Source organism: Suricata suricatta, chromosome 2 (assembly GCF_006229205.1).
Source record: "Suricata suricatta isolate VVHF042 chromosome 2, meerkat_22Aug2017_6uvM2_HiC, whole genome shotgun sequence".
Taxonomy (NCBI): Eukaryota; Metazoa; Chordata; class Mammalia; order Carnivora; family Herpestidae; genus Suricata; species Suricata suricatta.
The window spans coordinates 79,109,110-79,130,367 of NC_043701.1; the positions used below are offsets into that span (position 1 = coordinate 79,109,110).

General features: G+C 38.6%; 1 long non-coding RNA gene across 2 annotated transcripts in view; it reads right to left on the bottom strand.

Moving 5' to 3' along the window:
• LOC115306575 overlaps positions 1–20,743 on the bottom strand; it is a 156,013-nt gene extending 135,270 nt beyond the window's left edge. For both annotated transcript variants that reach the window (XR_003915379.1, XR_003915380.1), the window contains exons 1-2: positions 20,625–20,743; positions 2,097–2,236 (exon numbers count right to left, since the gene is read on the bottom strand). This is a non-coding gene — a long non-coding RNA (uncharacterized LOC115306575). The remainder of the gene's footprint in view (positions 1–2,096; positions 2,237–20,624) is intronic.
• Between the last annotated feature and the right edge of the window lie 515 nt (positions 20,744–21,258).

Genomic DNA, 21,258 nt, shown 5'->3' on the forward strand with positions numbered 1-21,258 from the left:
TCAGTTAACGACAATGTAACAGGATATTTTACTTATAGAGCAGCTGTTCCAATGTTTGGGCATTCCATGTCAGGCTGCTACGAGCTGATCTAGTCCAAAGAGGCTTTGCTGAAAGTATGTTGTAATAAACAGTGTCCACTGGGCGAATTTGCCTAAATAGTTTTTTGTGCATTATGTCTGTGGGAAAAGACATATGATATTTTGAAATCTGTTTTGCTTTGATTTCCCAGTGAAGTAATCCTTCTCTCACAAATTTTAATTGTATGATGCCATAGAATAGGCTTAATCCAGGTTGTAAAAATGTATAGGTCCTACTATTAATCCCCCTTTGGAAGACATGTATAATTCATTTCCTTAGATCTTTATCACACATGTTTCCTGTTCAACTATTTGCATATCTTTCACTCCTTAAAACAAACAAACAAAACCTCACAAACAAAACAGGTATCCTGATTCTATTAATTTCAACCTCTAAGAGCATACAAAGAACATAATAACATAGTGTTTGTGGAGCATCTTCTCAAATTTTTGTAGCCTACGAGAATATGCTGGGGGCAGTTGTTCTCACATTTCAGTGTGCAAAAGAATACCCGTGGAATATGTTAAAATGTAGATTCCAATGCCTCTCGGGGCTCTCATTCAGAGGGCCGGAATAGAGTTGGTAGCTGTTGTGTTTTAAGACAGCCAGAGTTTGTATTATAGAGCCAAAGCCTTTGGATGAAAGGGTGAAATTATTTGCTTTCTTTATTTGATTCTTTCCACTGGAAGACCTTGGAATGATGCAGAAGTTTTGAAATAATCTTGTGCCAGACAATAATGGAAATAACGCGATCAGGGAAAACTGGGGGGGAAGAAGTTTGGTTCTCATAACTGCTTTGCCTGGGTAGGGTACAGGGTTACAACTGACAACATGAGACATGATGTGTATGCCAGGAACAGAGTTGATAACCACTGTGGTGAATTCTGATGTACTCCATCATTTCCATGGTGCTTCCTAAATACTAGGTCACCTTAAAATTTGAAAACATCCTCTGGACACTATTCAAGTTATGACTGAACTGATGACAATATCAGGAAGAGAAACTTAAGCCCTTCTCAGATACTGTTTCATCTGCTTCACGTCATAAAACCACAGATGGTCTCTTCTCTCTTTAGGGGACTTTAACATTCTTGTTTTATAATGCTAGAAATTATAATATATACAATATGCTTCTCTGAGAGTGTCATTTATGTTTATAATATACTGTCCTTTAACCTAGAAACATGCATTGTGGAAATTACAGATGTCTATTTTTTTGCATTTATGTGGAGGGTCTCAATTACTTGCTGTCTGCTTTCACTAAACTTTAGTGTGGAAAGAGCTTTTCTCTGTATGTTTGACTCCACTTGTGAGAGGCAAAGCCAGGCAGAGGAACGGGGCTCCTCTTGAGAGGGACCAACCCTGGGGAGGGGTAGAGTAGTCTATAGTCAGTAAGTCAATAGTGTTCAAGGAAGGAAGATCAAATTAAGAGAAGCCCAGTGTATTCATCATCAGGGAAGAGCAGCATGTGGATAGTCCAGGACAAGAAGAAAGGCTAGGATGACAGAAAAGGGCAGAAGCTGATAAGAAGAACAAGGAAATAAAAAGGGTCCAGGCCATTTTTCCATGAGTGTGTCTGGGATTCTCAAAAATTATTTTTAGTAGCATAAAATCTCATTCTCTGGATAATACAAATCTTTGTGGGTCACATTTAAAGTAATCATTTAAGGGATCTAGTTCTTTGAACTACCTCCAAACACAGAATCTTCAGCAGACACTGGAATTTATTCACAGAAGGCTGTGGGAGTATCTAAAGGGAAATCACATCCAATATCATCATGTGCTATTTCTATAGCTCCTCTGTTGGTTTTAGCCACCTTAGAAGGCACTGAATGGTGCCACCATTCCATGGCCACTGCCTACCTTTGGCACTGATGCCTTTGTCAGGGATAGAGATCCTTCAGAGCTTTTCAAGTTGCCAATCCTTAACATGCCCAGGGCAGGGCAGTGCCCAGAGGTCTCTGAAAGAGAATGTTGCTGTGGCTAACAGCAATATGGAGAGAATAGTTCTTCCTACCTGGTTGTCCTACTTGATCACCAGGTCCCAGGCATTATGGCTCCTACCTCCAGCCTCACAGAGCTTCTTAAGAAAATTCTTCCATCAGGTTTTGCCTCCTCAGGTCTCAGACATGAGTCTATGGAGGCTGAGGTCAGGAGCTAGAATCAATGACACACATCACATTATTCTCTGCATTCTCCCTCTAAAAGCCCACTCTCTCTGGTTCTTCAGACATAATCCCTCATGCAAACCAATTCCTGAGACCAGTTCTACTGGGTCATTAGACATGGCTGATACGTCTATATCCCACTCTGTGTCTGAGATTTACTATCATATGCAGGCATTCACTAGCTTGGTTTGAAGTCTCATAATCTGTGTAGACAGCATGAGACACCTTGTACTCACTGCCCTCACACATGAAGCTTTCTAGCATTTGACATTGCTTTCTCAGAAGACTGGGAAACACCTGAGATAAGCAGTTAAGTTAACTTCAGATGTAGAGAATCTAAGATTTTCACTTTATGGCTAATACATACTTGCTAAAGTAGATCTGTATCATGGGATCTTTGGTATTTCCTCCACACATTCCAGGGTTCAGTTTTGAGCCTCCAAGAGTGAGTCTGTTGTCTTATCCTGGGTTGTCTCAAGGGACTTTTAGTAAGAAAGAGTAAAATTGGATAATGAATCTGTATTAGTTACCTTTCCTCCTGAACAGAGCCTCCTCTAAACAACCTTATGATGTGTAGATGAGGCTGGTCTGGTGGCACCACCAGCTCACACTTCGCTTTGCTTCTTTCCCCATCTCACCCTGTTCCAGGAACTCCCTGCCCCTTTGGAAGAAAAGGCCAGAAGCACCGTGACCAGAGACAAGGCTTTGGGGTCAGAAAACGTTTTCAAAGCTTAGTCTTGCCACATGACCTTGGGGAAGTTCCTTAACACCTGGAAGATAATTTTTATCTGTCAAATGGAAATAATCTCACAGTGTTGGCATAAAGGTTGAATGAGATAATATCTGTTCCACAGTTAGAACTCAGTAAACGAAAGGCATTATTATTATTGGTTTTCCCTTATAGAATTCTCCCTCCCAAGATGCCCCGGGTCCCTAGGCACATCCTTTCCCGTCCCTCAGATAAAACCTGCTCTCAGAAAAGCGATTTCTTGTCATAGGTGCTAAGTACATTGTGCCTAGGGTACTAACATGGTTGTGGCCCATAGTGGACATCTACATACTTTGAGTCCGTTAGGTTATAATGATGAAATTGCAGAGTATATTATTACTGAAGTTGTTGGTGTTATTAAATCATGGTAACAAACTTAAAAAAGTGTTTCATTCATTCAATAAACTCTTTTTGGACACCTACTTTATGTCAGGTACTGTGTTAAGTACTCACTATATGTACAGTAGTATTAGAAGCTGATAAAATCTCTGTACTTGTGGGACTTTGAATCTAACAAACTAAAAATGAAAGTAGGATTTCAAATACTGATGACTCTGTAGTATGGGTAGTAGAGGAGAGAGTTTTAGGGAGATTAGGAAGAATGATGGTGAAAAATGGATTAAAAGAGAAAAATTAAATGAACAACTTAAATTCTAAGCAAAAGATCATTCTGATGGGATAGGAATAATCACACACAAGGAGCCCTAATTTCAAATGCTCTCTTGATTGAGATTGAAGATGGCACACCAGCTCTCCCAAAGTAGTTGGGTCTCAAATTCAGTAAAACATGTCTTTATGAACTGACTCAGGACTAATGTCATTCGATAAAAATGTATATTCTGGAAAAATGAAAACTGGCTCTTAAGAACTTTATTGGAAAAATTCTCTTCTCCTTCAGTAATCAAACGCATGTACTTCCTTTTCCCTCTATTAATAAATTATATAAATATTCACAAAATTATTTATGAATAAACTTCTACCAGTTACTTTGTATAAAAGCATATTTCACTTAAAATGGGCTTAAAATTTTTTTTACATTTGTTTTTTTGAGTGATAGAGAGAGACGGAGCATGAACACAGGAGGGACAGAGAGAGAGGGAGACACAGAATCCGAAGCAGGCCCCAGGCTCTGAGCTAGCTGTCAGCACAGAGCCCGATGCAGGGCTCGAACCCACAAATCATGAGATCATGACCTGAGCTGAAGTCGGACACTCAACCAACTGAGCCACCCAGGTGCCCCTAAAATGGGATTTTTATAAGCACAAGATCTTTTCCTGTAAGTTAAAATATTTGAGTTTTGGAAGGGCTAATAATTTTGTGCAATATGTAGTTTTTTATTCTCTAAGTGATATTATTTTTTTTTAATTTAGACTTCGTGAACACTAATAACTCCCCCGACAGAGGACCAGGCACTGTGGTAGGCACATTTATAGAGCTTTTTATCTTTTAAACTAATTCAATCATTGATCTCACCCAGTGAGGTAGATTTTATGCTTGTTTTACTGATAGGAAACTGATGCTTAGAGAGGTGAAGAGAGTGGCTCAGACTCACCTGCCCAGTAGGTGGGAGAACCAGCATCTGTGCCCGCAGCCCAGAGTTTTGTTCTCTAGGCCAGGTTATGGTACCAAGTCTCTAAGGCTAACAATCCTGGCAGTTTAGATTTTGACTTTTATCTGAAAATGGCTTATTGTTTATTCTCTGATGATTTGTAGTCTGCCAACAGTGTGGATGAAGTTATTCCGTGGAAGGAATTAGTCTGGTTGTGAAGGGAGTTTGAATCACCTTTGTATGACAAAACCACAAAATCCCTTAATGATCTGAACCTTGGGTTGCAAGGGAAAAGAAAAAGAGGAGAATGGTGGGCAAGGAGCAACAAATACAAGCTTACGGTGTAGCAGCAAGGAGTACGATACTCTGGTCACCATGAGAAATTCCCAAATGAAGGAGAGAAAGATCATGCTCAAGACCCGGTTACCGGCATATTGTAGGCTCCTAAAGGCCCTATAAACGTTTATAATGGGAATGCTGCTAGAGTGGGTATCAGGGCTCCTCACTGGGAAAAGAGTGGGCATTAAAGTTCACATACTCTTTACAGCAGGAGGCTCACTGAAACTTAAAACTTTGTACTCATACCCATACCCAAGCTAAAACTGATAAGCACTGTACGATTATAGATGATTCCTGGAAATACATGACATTTGGTTTCAAGAATGTGCAAACAATAACCTATTAATTTCCATTTCTTTCCAGGGCAGAAACTAATGTGATGGCCTGATTTCATCTTAGATATATGTTCCAGGCCTGTATTACATTTTGATAATGCCAAACATTACACAAACCAGAAATCATGAGAAGCTAACGCCTACTGAAGAGGTGTTTAAAATCCAAAATCATATTTATAGTATAGAAATGACCCAGGTTCCTACATGACAGATGATGGACAGTTAGGTGGATTTTAAAGATACTTCCTATTTGGAGCATGTATATTTTAAAACACAGGGGAAATGTGGAATATAAATTTGAATTTGCTATGTTTAAATTCTTATTAAAATTTCAAACACAATGTTTTTTACTATCCATTTATTTCTATAAATTATTTGTAAATCATTTAAAATATTAAAAAATGAATTAAAAGGGTTCATTGGTCCCAGTGGTAAATGGTGTACTTTTCCTGGTGTACTGGAGATGGCTGAGCTCTAGTGGACCCTGATGTATATCAGGCATTGCATGAATACAGGATGACTCTAGACCCAGTTAATAAAGACAGGAGGGATTTTCAAAGAGAATATGCAATAAAAGAAGGTAGACTAGAGGATATCAAGCAGGAAAAAGAAATTGTAATTATCAATTTCAGGCCCTGAATAATGGAGACAAATACATCTATAGATTGTAGCAAACACTGGTCTTTCTAGCTGCTGGGAACCCTATGGCTATTCCTGTCCTTCTCGTTATCTCAAAGTTATAGGGTAGAGCCAGTTCCACACCTCCTTTTGTTGTAAAGTTGGAAACAGTTTTGCACACCTATAGATATGTTCTCTTATGAAGATATTGTGAGAACAGTCTCTTGACTATGAAAAATAATACCTAAAAATTATACCTAAATGCAACTTTTCATGAGTCCACTATTTCTATAAGCCAGTAGCAAGTCACTGCTTTGCAGCTTGCAGATGTTTACTTTGTGCAATACCCACACTTCACTGCTGTCTGCTCAATCGACAGTTGGGCAGTGCAACTGCACTCAAATATGGCATGCTTAAAACTGAAGATATGTATGCAAGAACAGTTACTACAGCAGTTTTGTATTACAGAAAAAACTCGGAAAACTGAAACAACCATAAGTTTAAGAAGGACTAAACAAGTCACGATTCACTGATGTTCTAGAATATTAGAGACCCCCTTAAAAATGTATATACTAGCATGAAAAGTTGTCCCTGATATACATGTTTGAGTGAAAAGAAAAAAGTGACAGAACAATGTATTTAACAAGATCCCTTTAAAGAGAATAAATACCTCTATGTAGATCTATTTCCTTTTACATGTGTATGTAACTCACGTACATATTATAGGTACATGTATAATATATACACGCATGTATGAGAAGACTGGAAGGATACTCAGAGCCTTGTAAGTGGTAATTTTGGGGAGAGGAATGAGGGTAATGCACACTTTTTAAGTATTTCTGGATTGTATTCATTTTTCATAAGAAGGTAATACATTTGTAATTAAAAAGTTTTTTTTAAAGTTAGAGCATATGTGCTGTCAAGATGCTTATGTTATGTTATAACTGGGGATCTTTTATGTGCCTTCTCCAAAAATGAATTGTGTGTAAAACTGGTCTTCAGTACCTGACTTTTCATCTCAGGCTCAGATGTTTCCTAGGGTTGTGAATCTGCCATTGTCATTTTCTTTTCTTTTTATATTTCTTTTTAATTTTTTTTAACGTTTACTTGTTTTTGAGAGACAGAGAATGAGCAGTGGAGGGGCAGAGACAGAGGGAGACACAGAATCCGAAGCAGGTTCCAGGCTCCAACCTGTCAGCATAGAGCCCAACGTGGGGCTTGAACCCAAAAACCGTGAGATCATGACCTGAGTCGAAGTGGGACACTTAACTGACTGAGCCGCCCAGACATCCCACGCCATTGCCATTTTCTATTTGAAGCATAGAAAAGGCAAAAAGAGGTAAAATGACTTTTGATCATTATCCAAGCTCTTGGTGGTGGAAGATCTCATACTTTTATATTCCAAAGGGCTACACTGGCAGGCAGGAGAAGCTTTGGACCAACTTGCCATTGAATGACACGATACTAAATTTTTTTTACATATGATGAATTAGAACTTCATGTGTGAAACAAACACAAATTACAGACTGCCTGCAGGACTTCACAGTCCCTTCTGAGCGGTGCAGAACTAAGACTGATGGGTTTTTCCACTCCCAGGCTCATCCCCCAGTACTGGGAACACAACTACTGAGAAAAATGCAAAGCTGAATTTCAAATGATGTCACAGGGATCATTTTTTTTCTTTTTTTTTTCTCTTCCCCTTTCAACTTAATCAAGGATTGCTTTCTTGTTTGCTGGTTGCTTGACCATAAGATATGGAAATTCCTCAATTATGGAATCATGGATAGATATGTTCTAATAACACATATGGGGCTGCTGCGCTTTCCCAGATAATTGCCTTTTTCAGATATGCATCAGTTCTTCTATCCTCTTTTAAAAATTCATTCATTCACAGGAATAAAAGGTACAGCATAGGGTATATAGTTGATGAAATTGTAGTAGTGTTGCATGGTGACAGATGGTGACTACATTTGTGATGAGCACAACATAGTATATAGAGATGTTGAATCACCGTGTTGTACACCTGAAGCTGATGTCACATTATGTGTCAACTATATTTTTAAAAAATTCATTCAGGGGCGCCTGGGTGGCTCAGTTGGTTAAGCGTCCGGCTTCGGCTCAGGTTATGATCTCACGGTTTGTGGGTTCGAGCCCTGCGTCAGGCTCTTTGCTGACAGCTAGCTCAGAGCCTGGAGCCTGCTTCGGATTCTGTGTCTCCCTCTCTCTCTGATCCTCCCCTGCTCGCACTGTCTCTCTCTGTCTCTCAAAAATAAATAAAAATTCATTCATTTATCAATTCATTCATCTCTGCAAAGAATGAGTCCCTTTATGTATAAACATGAGCTTGCACACCCATGCGTGTATGCAGGTGTGCACACACACACACACACATACACACACTCCTGATACCTGGGTGGTATAGCAGCCTGTATACTCAGCCAGTTATTAGAGAAATCTAGGCCAAAGAGAGCTGTGGTCCTATAGCCCTATAGAGGAATTCAGTGCGTGCCCCCTTCCCAGAATTTGTGCAGACAGACAGCTCTTGTAAGGGCGGAAGGCTCATCTGTAAACTGATTTCACATCAGTCCCCCTGCTGCTGCAGCCCAGCACCAGAGCCAGCGAGGCCAGGGAAGCGCCTTCCCCGAAGGGCAGCCTGGCAGAGACTCAGGAACATAAAACACATTCCAGTGGTTGCCATCTGGGTGCACAGCTGCCAGGAGCAGCCAGTGTGTGGCCTTGAGGCCTTGGGGTGAGCCAGGGGAGGGCAGGTCCGATGCCAAGGCCTGCAGAATGTGGCCCACAGACCAGTTTGGCTCTCTACAGTCTACTTGTTACTGTGAACAATAGTTTTATCTAGAAAGTGTGTTGTGGGAGGTTGGACTCCCCCACGTGGGGCACAGGAGTAACTTTGGCACTCCTAGGCTATGGAGCTGGTGAGCACTCCATGTACCTTTGTGCTCTTGACTCAGGCCACAGGGAAACCCCAGAATTACCACAAAGTCATCCCAGTTCTGGCTTGGCATCACCAATCAGCTAAAAGCAATTTTCGGAAGATGCTTTCATCTAGCACTTAGTGCATGCTTGCATCCAAGTATGTGTGTTTACTGTAGGCCTATTTTTAAGAATGAACTCTCTTGATTTTCACTTTTGCAAATAGATGGGAGGGGCAGTGCCCTAATGTCAGTTAGAACTTCAAGGGATTGGTTTTCACAAGAGAGAGCTTCAGAAATCAGGAATCGTTGAAATTATCTGGCAGCAGCTTTTGAGGGACACTTACCATGTATTTACTTTTAAAATTTCAGTTCATTTGAAAGCTAGTACAGTTAAATTAACCAAAATCTAAATTAAAAAAAAGCCCTCAGTTCTTCCAGGCCTACTTCACATCATCAAACTAGGCCCCGCTGGAGGCCCCATTAAAATGGCAGCTCCCACTGAGAGAGAGACAAAAGCCCCCTCTCTGAATGGGGATGCTGAAACAGTGATGGGCTCTCAGAACTGCTTTTTTTTTTTTTAATCCATTAAAAAAAGTTACCTCTGCATTGACTGTGAGAGAGTATTTATTTAGCTCTCCACACTGTGGGAAACAGGCGTTCTCCCTTATAAGGACACCCAGACCTTCTTGGGAGAGGAGAGAAATATGAATCCATAACATGGCTGAACAAATTCTTCCTCGCAACTGAATTCATGGAATGTTTTGGATGTGAGCAGCTTAATTTTGGTGTGGTCTGGGACAAATTAATATGACTTAAATCCCACCTCACAGAGGAAGCTTCTCCTCATGACGTGGGTGGGGTTAGCACACTCACTTCCCTCAGAATTCTAACAGTGCTCTCCATTACATTTAAATGTGCCCCCTCCCTCTATCCCAGCAAGAAAAACTTTAGGAATAGAGAAATAAAAAAAAGGAATAAAGAAATCAAGAAAAAACTAAAAATGTATCTAAAAAAACTAATTGTGCCAAGTGTCCAGTATATGGCTGTGATATTTCTTGCTATATGAATGTTATGGGAGTCTTCATGCAACAGAATAAAAGCTCCTATAGAGTGGTCCAGCATCTTTGTATTTGGGGAGTAGATATATTAAATGTAATGATTGTTCTTCCAATATTTCTCATGAAGCCCTGGGAATGGCTATTCCAACCACACAGGTTTAGAGACTAACAAGGAAGTATCACCCTTCTTTCAGAAGATGAAAAGGCTTTCACCATAATCCTTAATCAGACACTTCTGTCACAGAGGGCTTAGTCTCTTTAGCAGAGACTTAAAATGAGCTTTGATGTCATCCTTTCTAGAACTAAATTTCTTTACTTTTGCACATTGGAAAGAAAAAGAATGACTATCTCATATTGGAGTAGGTTCCCGAGTCAAAAACGACTGTAAATATCAGCTATGTGCTTTGGATTTGGGAACCCATTTGCAGATTCACACCCGTTACCTCTCTAGTGACCTTGTATTTGTAGAAGGGGGTAGGAAGAAAGATTACAGGCCTTACAATGCATCATATGCTTGTTCTTTCTGCAGACATATGCACATAATTATGTTTGGGGTCAGTTAATGTTAAAATTAGGTCACTTTCCCTGAATAACTGATCATTGAGAGAAGTTCTCCAAGAGGAGAAGCAATATGGGTTGTTAGGCACTTAGGGTTGGAATCCAAGGCAAGATGCCATTTTTGAGATGCTCCTAGGGTAATATAACCAGATGAGGGTGGTTACATGGACTTAGAGACCAGGAAATAGGGACAGAACCAGCTGACAATATCACTCTATGGGACCCGTCTCTGTAATGGGGACAGGTGTAAAAGCAATCTAGGACAGGGCTCCTGTTCTAGACTAGGCTCTTCAGAACACGTGTCTCTTCCCATATGCATCTATAGTACATCCTTTTTCTAACAGAGTAGTATTTTGGCCAAGAATGGTAGAGTTATTTAATTTATTATCACTGATTGAAGCCTCTGAAAAATGTTAATCAATAAAAGGTACAAATGTATGCATTCCTTTTTCACTATAGGAATTATAGGCCTTTGGAAGTATGGGTTTTCAAATAATTTTTCCACTAGTAGTAGAGTCCCTCAAAAAATAAAATAAAAAAATATATAGGCTTACATGGAATTCTAATATGTAAAATAACTCTGGAGAATCTTATTGAATGAGGAAAAATTTAAGGGTAGCGGGGTGACTCAGTTGGGTAAGTGTCTGACTTGATTTCAGCTCAGAACATGAGCTCATGGTACATGAGTTAGAGCCCCATATAAGCTGACAGCACAGAACCTGCTTGGGATTCTTTCTCCACCTCTCTCTCTTCTCCTCCCCTGCTTGAACACTCTTGCTCACTCTCTAAAGAAATAAACATTAAGAAAATAAAATAAAGATGAATACAGGCCTACTTGGAATTCTAATATGTAAAATAACAGTAGGATCTCTTACTGAATGAGGAAAAGTTTAGGGTTCCAGAGCTCGTTTTGAAACTCACTGTGTTAATATGATTTTTAAACTTCCTGAAGAAGTTGTACAAATCATCTGAGAATGCAATAGGACAGTAACCAATGGATGTCCTAAAATATTAGGGAAATTGGATAAATTTACTATAAGAGCATCCAAATATGGAGATGAAGAAAGGGTTTGCAGCAAGTGACAAAGGTTATACTACTTTGTGACAAACTCAGGACCCAAATTCATTTTTTCCCCCACTTGCAAGCTATCATATGATGCGGTCTTTGGAGTCTGGAATGCCTTTGAAATCACGCTGTATGACTCTCTAATCAATTTTAATGATCTACAGCTTTTAGAAGTTGGTAAAAAAATTTATAGCAAAGAACAACTTTCTACCTTTTTTATGCTGCAACAAAACTGATCATGGTTCCCAGAGATATTTTTATGTTAATAAAAATAATTTCTTATATTTCTTTGGCCTGGTATGCATGGTTTAAACACCGTCTCTTGCATTATGGAGTTGGACATAGGACATGACATCCCTGACCAGTAAATCCCTTGAATGAGTGCATTTCCCCCCTCCGTGCATGTCTCCTTCTCGTCCATTGTCTGTCTTCTTTTCATGCCTGTCAGGCGGTGGCCATGACTGTGCACTTATAAAGGTCAGTGACCCAGCAGAGAGGGCAGGCCCTGCAGAAGGCCTGTTGATGAAGCATTTCAATGCACACTGAATTTGTTAGCTCTCTGTCTTACTCCCAGGGGTAGGGTACAATTGTTTCCTGTGTGGCACGGCACCCACCCGGAACTCTTATGGTATGGGCCATTCCAACCAGGAATCTCGAAACCATATCCTACAAAATAAACACTCAATATTTCCCAGCTTAACTACAGTCTTTTACCTGGCTCTCCACCCTTTGATTTGTCTAGTATATCAAGTAAAATAAATTAAAACAAAGGTTTCCCCTATTTACATGTATTGTCAGTCAAGAGATGTTTTAGAGATTGTTTGTAAAACAGAGGGAAGCCACATAGACAACAAACTCACATCTTTCAGCTGAAGAGTCTTAGAAAGTGATAGTCCTAAGCTGTTTCCTATTACAAATACTAAATTAAGCAAAAGCGGACTTGATATTTCTTTTGAGATTGTCTCAAGAAAGGCAACCATTTGTTTCTGTTTGGAGCATCTGCCTTCTGGTAAAGCAATGATGATCTAGAAGTGGAAACTAGTGATTGAAAAATAAAAGGCTCATCTCACATTTCAAACTGCTACAATCTTTGCTGCGAGTAAAGAAAGCAGCTCTTACTTGGGAGATATTAGATGCAAAAGTTATAGTTATATGTTCTAGTACTGGCCATAATGGAGTACAAAGTATCAGATTATCCTTCCTATAGATAGCAATTATAAGCTTTAAACAAAATATTTAAGGACAGCTATTTAAACCTATTGGACAGAGACCAAAGCAGGCAGAAACCAGAGGAAATTTGATCCCTGAAAGAAGGAACTATACTGGGTAAGATCAATGTTTAGGAGTTTCCCCAAGGATGTTCCAGAGTCCACCTGGGACAAGACAAATTCACCTCAAGTCCTAGTCTTACTGGCCTGAGGGTTCCGAGTATGGAGTTTGGGAGCTATGAGAGTGACTGGAAATTGAGGGGTAAAAATCCCAGAAAGAGGGACCACACAGGGAATAGGCCTCAAATCTACTTATATCGTCCTCTCAAATCCTTGGCTGACCACTGGACTACACATGTGCAGGGGAGACGCCAAGTTGCCCTGTGTAAAACTACAGCCAGGAGACTGAAAGAATAGAACAGAGGTCCCAGCTTCTGCCAAGTGCACGGAGACAGACTTTAGAATCGGAGTCCTGACAATTTTGAGGAGCTTGGTGATTTCTCCAAGTTAAGTAAAGTTTTTACTTAAACTTTAGAAAAGTCATGCCTTAGATATAAAGATTAGATATCATATATAAGAGGACTAGGACTAATGACAAAACTGAAACATACCCTATCAAAGCATCAAACCTAGTCTCTACAATTTCAGGGTGCAGGGTGATCAGCCAATAATGTAACTACCAACTAGAACAAAATTCAATACTATTCAGAGGGGAAAATAACAGAAACCAGAGTCTATAATGAACTCTATACAATGTCCAGTATACATCAAATAATTACTAGAGATATGAAGAAACAAAAAATGTGACCAAATAGTAAATGACACAAGACGACCCAGATGTGAGAAAGACTTTAATGCAGCTATTATATATTTGTAAAAGGACTTGAAGGATAAGATAATCATAATGATCAGACATGTGGGGAATTAAAGCAAAGATATGGAAATTATAGAACTGAAAAGTATAATATTTAAAACAAAATTCAATAGACAGGCTTAAGAGTAGTAGAAAGAGTCAGGAAATTTGAAGACATCAATAAAGACTATCTGATCTGAAGAACAGACAGAAAAAATGTTTTACAAGTATGTGAAAAAACCTCAGGGTCCTGTGGGAAAATGTCAGTCTAAAAATCATTTAATTGGGTTCCCAGAAGAAGAGGAGAGAGAAAATAAAAGAGAAAAAAAATTAAGAAATAGATGAAAAGCTCCCAAATTTGGTAGAAAACATCAAGTTATAGAGCCAAGCAGCTCAGCAAACCCACATAAGTACAAAAAACCCCCCAAACAAACAAACAACCCCACAAAACAAACCACATTTACCCACAATTAAACCAAGTTTTTGAAAACTAGCTGAAAAGTTGTCAAGGGAAAAAGATATCACATGAAGGGACAGTGCTATAGATTATCATCGACTTTTCAACAGAAACAACTTTAAAGTGCTGGAAGATAAATTTAGTGCATTTATAATTCTACATCCAGCAAAAATACCTTTCAGAAATGAAGGTAAAGTCTGATCTCCTAAAGATATGCTGAAGAAAAATTTTCAGGCTAAATGGAAATGATAGTAGGTACAAACTCAGATCAACAGAAGCAATAAAGAGCACCAGAAATTGTCACACAAAAGTGGATATATTTAAAATATATTTTTCTTCTAATTAAAAAAAAAGAGGGGCGCCTGGGTGGCTCAGTCGGTTAAGCCTCCGGCTTCGGCTCAGGTCAGATCTCACGTGCGTGGGTTCGAGCCCCGCGTCGGGCTGTGCTGACCGCTAGCTCAGAGCCTGGAGCCTGCTTCCGGTTCTGTGTCTCCCTCTCTCTCTGCCCCTCCCCCTCTCATACTCTGTCTCTCTCTGTATCAAAAATAAATAAAACATTAAAAAAAATTAAAAAAAAGAGCTCATTGTTTAAAGCAAAGTTTACATTGTGTTTTGGTATTTATAATATGTGCACATATATGTGACTGGGCAGTAATGGAATTTTACTGTTGTTAGATTTTTATATTTTACATGCAGTAGGCCACAGTAAGTCAAGAAGCATTGTATAATACCTAGAACAATGCCTTAAAAAATCTAAAAAGTAGAGTTTAAATCCACAGAGAAATTGAAATGAATATTCTAAATGTGTGATTAACCCAAATAGCATAAGTAAGGAAAAACAAAGTAAAAAAAGATGGAACAAATAGAAAACAAATAGAAAAATGGTAAACTTAAATTCAACTGTATTGGTATTAAATATGAATAAACTAAACATCAATTAAAATTGTTCCAAATAGCATTAAAAAGCAATATTCAACCATATGCAGTCCATAAGAGCTATAAGGAGAATAATAGATTGAAAATAAAATGGGGAGATACTCATGCAAACCACAAGCAAAAGAAATATGGTGTAGCTACATTAATCCAAGACAAGTGTGGGCTTTGCGCAGAGAGAATGACTAGAATTTAAAGGCATTCCATAATGATAAAAGGTTCATTTCAATAGGAAACATAATAATCATGATTGTTTATGCAGTTAACAGCAGCTTCAAAATATATTAAGCAAAAACTGCAGAACCAAGGAAAGAAATAAACAAATCCATAATCACAGTTAGAGACTTGAAGATAATCGTTTCAGTAATTGGCAGAAAAACTAGATGAGAAATCAAGATCTGAAGATGTTCAACCAGTTTGACCTAATGGACATTTATAAAATGCTATAGCCCCAAACTTCAGAACACATGTTCTTAAGCACACATAGAATATTCATCAGGATAGACTGTACGCTGGGCCATAAAATAAGTCTCAAATTTCAAAGGGCTGAAATTTTACAAAGTTATTTTCTTACACAGTGGAGTTAAAGTAGAACTTAAAAACAGTAAGAACCCTGAAGACTGCAAAAGGAACTGTGGTTCAAAGGAAAAATTAAAAAGGGAATTTAGAAACCATTAAAAACATTTTAAAATGTATGTTTATTTTTTGAGAGAAACCGAGAGCATGAGCAGGGGAGCGGCAGAGAGAAAAGGGGACAGAGGATCCAAAGTGGGTGCCATGCTGACAGGAGAGAGCCTGATGCAAGGCTCCAACGCACTAACCGTGAGATGGTGACCTGATTTGAAGGCGGATGCTTAACCGACTGAGCCACCCAGGTGCCCCAAAAACCATTTAAAAATAAATGATCATGAACATACAACATATCAAAATTTGTGGAATGCAGTTAAATCAGTGTTTAGAGGGAATAAACTAAATGATATTTTAATAAAAGAAAGATATAAAACCAATGATGTAAGATTTCACTTTAAATTGCTCTAAAAGAAGAAATTAACTCATAGATATAATTTCCGTATATAAAAGCATTTTTTAAAAGAGCAGATATCAATAAAATGGAAAAACCCTAGAGAAAATTAACAGAAGCCAAAAGAAGTTTCTTTGAAAAGATTAAATAAAATTAACAAACTCCTAGCAAGGCTGATCAGGAAAAAAAGAGAAGCACAAATTACCAGTATCAGGAATGAAACAGAGAATAATACTATGGATTCTATAAACATTAAAATGACAAACAAAAATAAGAGAGTGTTATGCTTTTATGCTAATGGGTAGTATTAGAACAATTGGATAAACCTATTGAAACATATGAACCTCAGCTCCCACTTCACACCACACACAGAAATTAGTTGAGATGCTTTTTTAGATCTGAGCCTAGAATCTAAAACTAGTTAAGTTTCTAGAAGAAAGCACAGGGGACTAATATCTTTGAGACCATGGGTTGGCAAAGATTTCTTATTAGGAGACAAAAACATGAAACATAAAAGGGAAATTTATAAATTGGATTGTCAAAATTTTAAAACTTCTGTTTATCTAAAGGACCCATTAATTAAATAAAACAATAAGCCACAGACTGTGAGAAAATATAACGCATGTAGCTGAGAAAAGAGCTAAATAGGGGATACATAAAGAACTACATATCAACAAGTAAAAATCAAACAAGAATTTAAAAATGGACAAAGCACTACTACATCAGACACTTCACAAAAGAAATGTACAAGATTAAATGCTCAAACGTCATTCACTGTCAGAGATTTGCAAACTAAAACCATAGTAAAAATCATTTCATACCAAATCTTGGTGAGACTATAGAGTACCTAAAACTATCATACTGTGTTAGTGGGAATATAAAATGGTATCATCTATATTGTAATGCCTTATGAAGTTAAATATACACCTGCCCCTATCACTCAGTAATTCTCCTAGGTACTTATTCAAAGGAATTGAAAATATGTCCACAAAAAGATGTGTATGAGAATATTATAGAGGTTGGGATTTGCTGGAAGTAGGAGACACAACATTTTTTGAGGTGATACAAATATTCTCTATTACATTAATCAAAACTCATTGAATTGTACACTTTAGATATGTGAGCTTCACTGTATATGAATTTTATTCAATATTTTTTTAAAAACCAAAAACACTGTCAAAGTATCAGTTCTTCCCAGACCTGATCTAGCGATTCAGTGCAATCCCAGGCAAGGTTCCAGTAAGTTATTTTGTGGACACTGACAAACTGATTACAAAGTTTTTACAGAGATGCATAAAATCCAGAATAGACAATACAACACTGAAGAACAAATTGGAGAATGGACACGACCTGGGTTTAAAACTTAGTATAAAAACTATAGTAGTCAAGACAGTGTGCTGTTAGTGAAAAATAGATTGGGATAGAATAGAGAGGCCAGATGTAGACCCACAGAGTGTCAATTGATGTTTGACACAGGAGCAAAGGCAATACAATGGAGAAAAGATAGTCTCTTCAACCAATGGTATCGGAACAACTGGACATCCACATGCAGAAAGAAAAAAAATACTAATCTGGATAGATCTTACACCCTTCACAAAAACTGACTCCAAATGGATCAAAACCTAAATGTAAAATGTGAAAAGATAAAACGAAAGATAACATAGGAGAAAACCTGGCTGATGAATTTTTCAATACAACACCAAAAGCATGATCTGTGAAAGAAATAATAGATAAGCTGAACTTCATTAAAATTAAAAACTTTGCTCTGTGAAAAATAATGTCAAGAGAATAAGAAGACAAGCCAGAGATTGGGAGAAAATACTTGCAAAAGACTATTTCAGTTTTGATAGGTCCTGTCAAAGTGTCCTTCCAAGTCTCTAAGAAGTTACATATCTACCAGTTATTAGGTTTTTTTTCTTTTTAATTCTATATATGTATTAGAAACAATTCTTCCTTCCACCAAACAAGCAAATAGAAGTAATGAATAGAGCTGCCTGGATGGCTCAGTTGGTTAAGCATCGACTCTTGATTTTGTCTCAGGTCGTGATCTCATGGTTTGTGAGTTCAAGTCCGTCATCAGGCTTTGTGCTGAAGGCATGGAGACTGCTTGGGATTCTCTGTCTCCCTCTCTCTCTCTGCACTCCCCACTAATGTTCTCTCTCTGTCTCTCTTTCAAAAATTAACATTTGAGAAACAAAGAAGTAATGAATAGAGAACATAAAAGGCTTAATTAAGGATTACCATTTAAGGATACTTTTACGTCCTTCTTTAATTTTTTACGAAATTGTGATTTTTATCCCATAGAGAAAAAGTGGCAAACATGAAGGTGCATTTTTTTCTTGGCGTTTTTTTAAGACTTCTTTTTTTCACGGTAATTTTGAGTTCATAGCAAAATCAAGGGGAACGTATATAGAGACAGAGAGAGAGAGAGAGAGAGAGAGAGAGAGAATCCCAAGCAGGCTCCACCCTGCCAGGACATAGTCTGACAGGGGGCTCAATCTCACAAACTGTGAGATAATGACCTGAGCTGAAATCAAGAGTCAAAGGCTCGGAGCGCCTGGGTGGCTCAGTTGGCTAACTAAGCTTTCGGCTTCGGCTCAGGTCATGATCTCACAGTTCGTGGGTTTGAGCCCCCCGTCGGGCTCTGTGCTGACAGCTCAGAGCCTGGAGCCTGCTTCAGATTCTGTCTCCCTCTCTCTCTGACACTCCCTTGCTTGTGCTGTCTCTCTCTGTCTCTCAAAAATAAATAAAAAACATTAAAAAAAAGAGTCAAAGGCTTAACCTACTGAGCCACTCAGGTGCCCCAATATTATCTCATTTATATGAAAATAACTGCATTCTTTCTTTCCTTTCTTTTTTTTTGTAAATGAGTAGAGAATGCCCTAAAGGATACACATCAAACCATTGGTGGTGGTTACCACCTGGAGAAAGGGAGTAGAAAGATGGCAAGTGAGAACTTTAATCTTTTTTTAAATTTCTTTAAAATTTTTTTTAACATTTCATTTTTTTTTTTTTTTTTTTTTTTAGAGACAGAGACAGAGTGTGTGTGTGTGGGGGGCGGTGAGACACAAAAATCCCAGGGAGGTTCCAGGCTCCAAGCTGTCAGCACAGAGCCCGTACTCGAACCCAAGAACCAACAGTGAGATCATGACCTGAGCCAAAGTCGACACTTAGCCAACTGAGCCACCCAGATGCCCCTAATCTTTTTTTTTAACTTTCTATAAGCCTATTAGAGTTTGATTTTTCTTCTCAATAAATGTATGGTTGTTTTGTAATTAACATTTTTTCCTTAATTTTCTTGAGATGCAATTGACATATAACATTATATAAGTTTAAGGTGTACAACATAATGACTTGATATATGCATGTATTGCAAAATGACTGCCATGTAAGCCTAGTTAATATCCATTAGCTCACATAGTTATAAACTTTTTTTTCCTTGTGGTGAGAACTTTTAAGATCTATTCTTTTGGCAACTCACAGTTACCACACTGTACATTACATTGCAAGAACTTAATCTATCTTATAGCTGGAAATTTATGCCTTTTGACCATCTTCATTCATTTCCCTATCACTCCCTCTTCCTGGCCCCACCTCACTTCTGGTTGTTTCAAAAAGAAAGCTGGGAAAGGAAGGGAGAGGAGAGGAAAATGGAGGGGAAGAAAGGGGAGGGGAGGGGAGGAAGGAAGGAAGAGGTTGGAAGGAAGGAAGGAGGGAAGGAGATACTAGTTATCTGTACTACAGAGCCAAAGGACCACCTAATCGGCAGCTTGAAGGACTTCAGGTAGGGCCAGATTCAACCCCAAACAGTTGAGAATATTTCTTATTTTTAAAGACAGAATAGTAGATACTGCAACGTTCCTTGGTAACTATTTTCATTTGTAATGATCTTGACAAGGATCCCCAGTGTAGAAACAGAATAGCTGATCATCATATATTAACGCACAGTGTTAACTTTCAATTACCTATGTTAAGCTTAAGGGAGGAGTAGTGACTTGGATAAGGAACCCCCTTCTCTTCCCCCCTTCCGCCACTTCTTATTTTTATGTTTCCCTTTTTAGGGAAAGCTGGAATAACTTGAAGAACGGAGATGCACTGCGCAGGCACAGCCTCGGAGTCAGCTGTGTGTGTAGGCAAAGTAGTTACGCTTTCTAAACCTCAGTTTCCTCCTTTGGAAATGATTATAATCATAACGGTAATGGTGATAATAATTCTTCCTACTTTGTGGGCCAGTTGTAAGAATTACAAGAATTAGGGGTTCCTAGATGGCTCAGTCGGTTAAGCTTCCGACTTTAACTCAGGTCATGATCTCCTGGTCAGTGAGTTCGAACCCTGTGTCAGGTTCTATGCTGAAAGCTCAGCGCCTGGAGCCTGATTCAGATTCTGTGTCTCCCGCTCTTTCTCTCTCTGCCCCTCCCCCGCTAGTGCTCTATCTCTCAAAAATAAATAAACCTTAAAATAAAATAAATTATAAAGATTAATTAAAACACCTTGCTCATAGTAGGTCCTCAATAACGATGATATTTAATCCAAACTCTAAGTTTATCCAACCCGGAGTGCTAGGCGAGTAGAGTGGAGATACGAACTCACTTCTCTCTACTTCAAGGACTCATTACATTACAGGGCTTCTGTTAGAGGGTCTCTGAGACCACGATAAGTTTTGGGCTGTTATTACTTTACCTGATGGTTACTTGTTTGCTGCTCGACTTTTTGAAATCCACTTTACAGCTCAAGAGTCTTATATTCAGTATTCCCCTCTTATCCGCCGATCCGCTTTCTGCGGCTTCAGTTTCCCACGGACAGCCATGATCCGGAAGTAGATGACCTGCGTTCTGGGGCGCTCTGTCGCAATGCTTACGTCATTCACCTCACTTCATCTCCTTCCGCAGGCATTTTATCGTCTCATGTCATCATGGGAAGGAGGGTGAGTACAGTACAATAAAGTATTCTGAGAGCAAAAGAGACCACATTCACATAACTGTTATTATAGTATATTGTTATAATTATTCTATTTTATTATTAGCTATTACTGTTAACCTCTTACTGTGCCTAATTTATAAACTAAACTTTATCATAGGAACCTATGTACAGGAAGAAACATATATATATAGGGTTCAGTGGTATCAGCAGTTATCAGTCATCCGCCGGGGTTCTTGGAACGTATCCCCAATGGTTAAGGGGTGGAAGGACTAACTACACGTATTCTAGAATGCAAAGGGTTATTCTGTACATGAGAATGATGGGCAGTTTATTTCCTTCAACCTCACCAGAAAGGTTCACACTAGAGGAAATGGGATACTTCACCAGGAGGGAT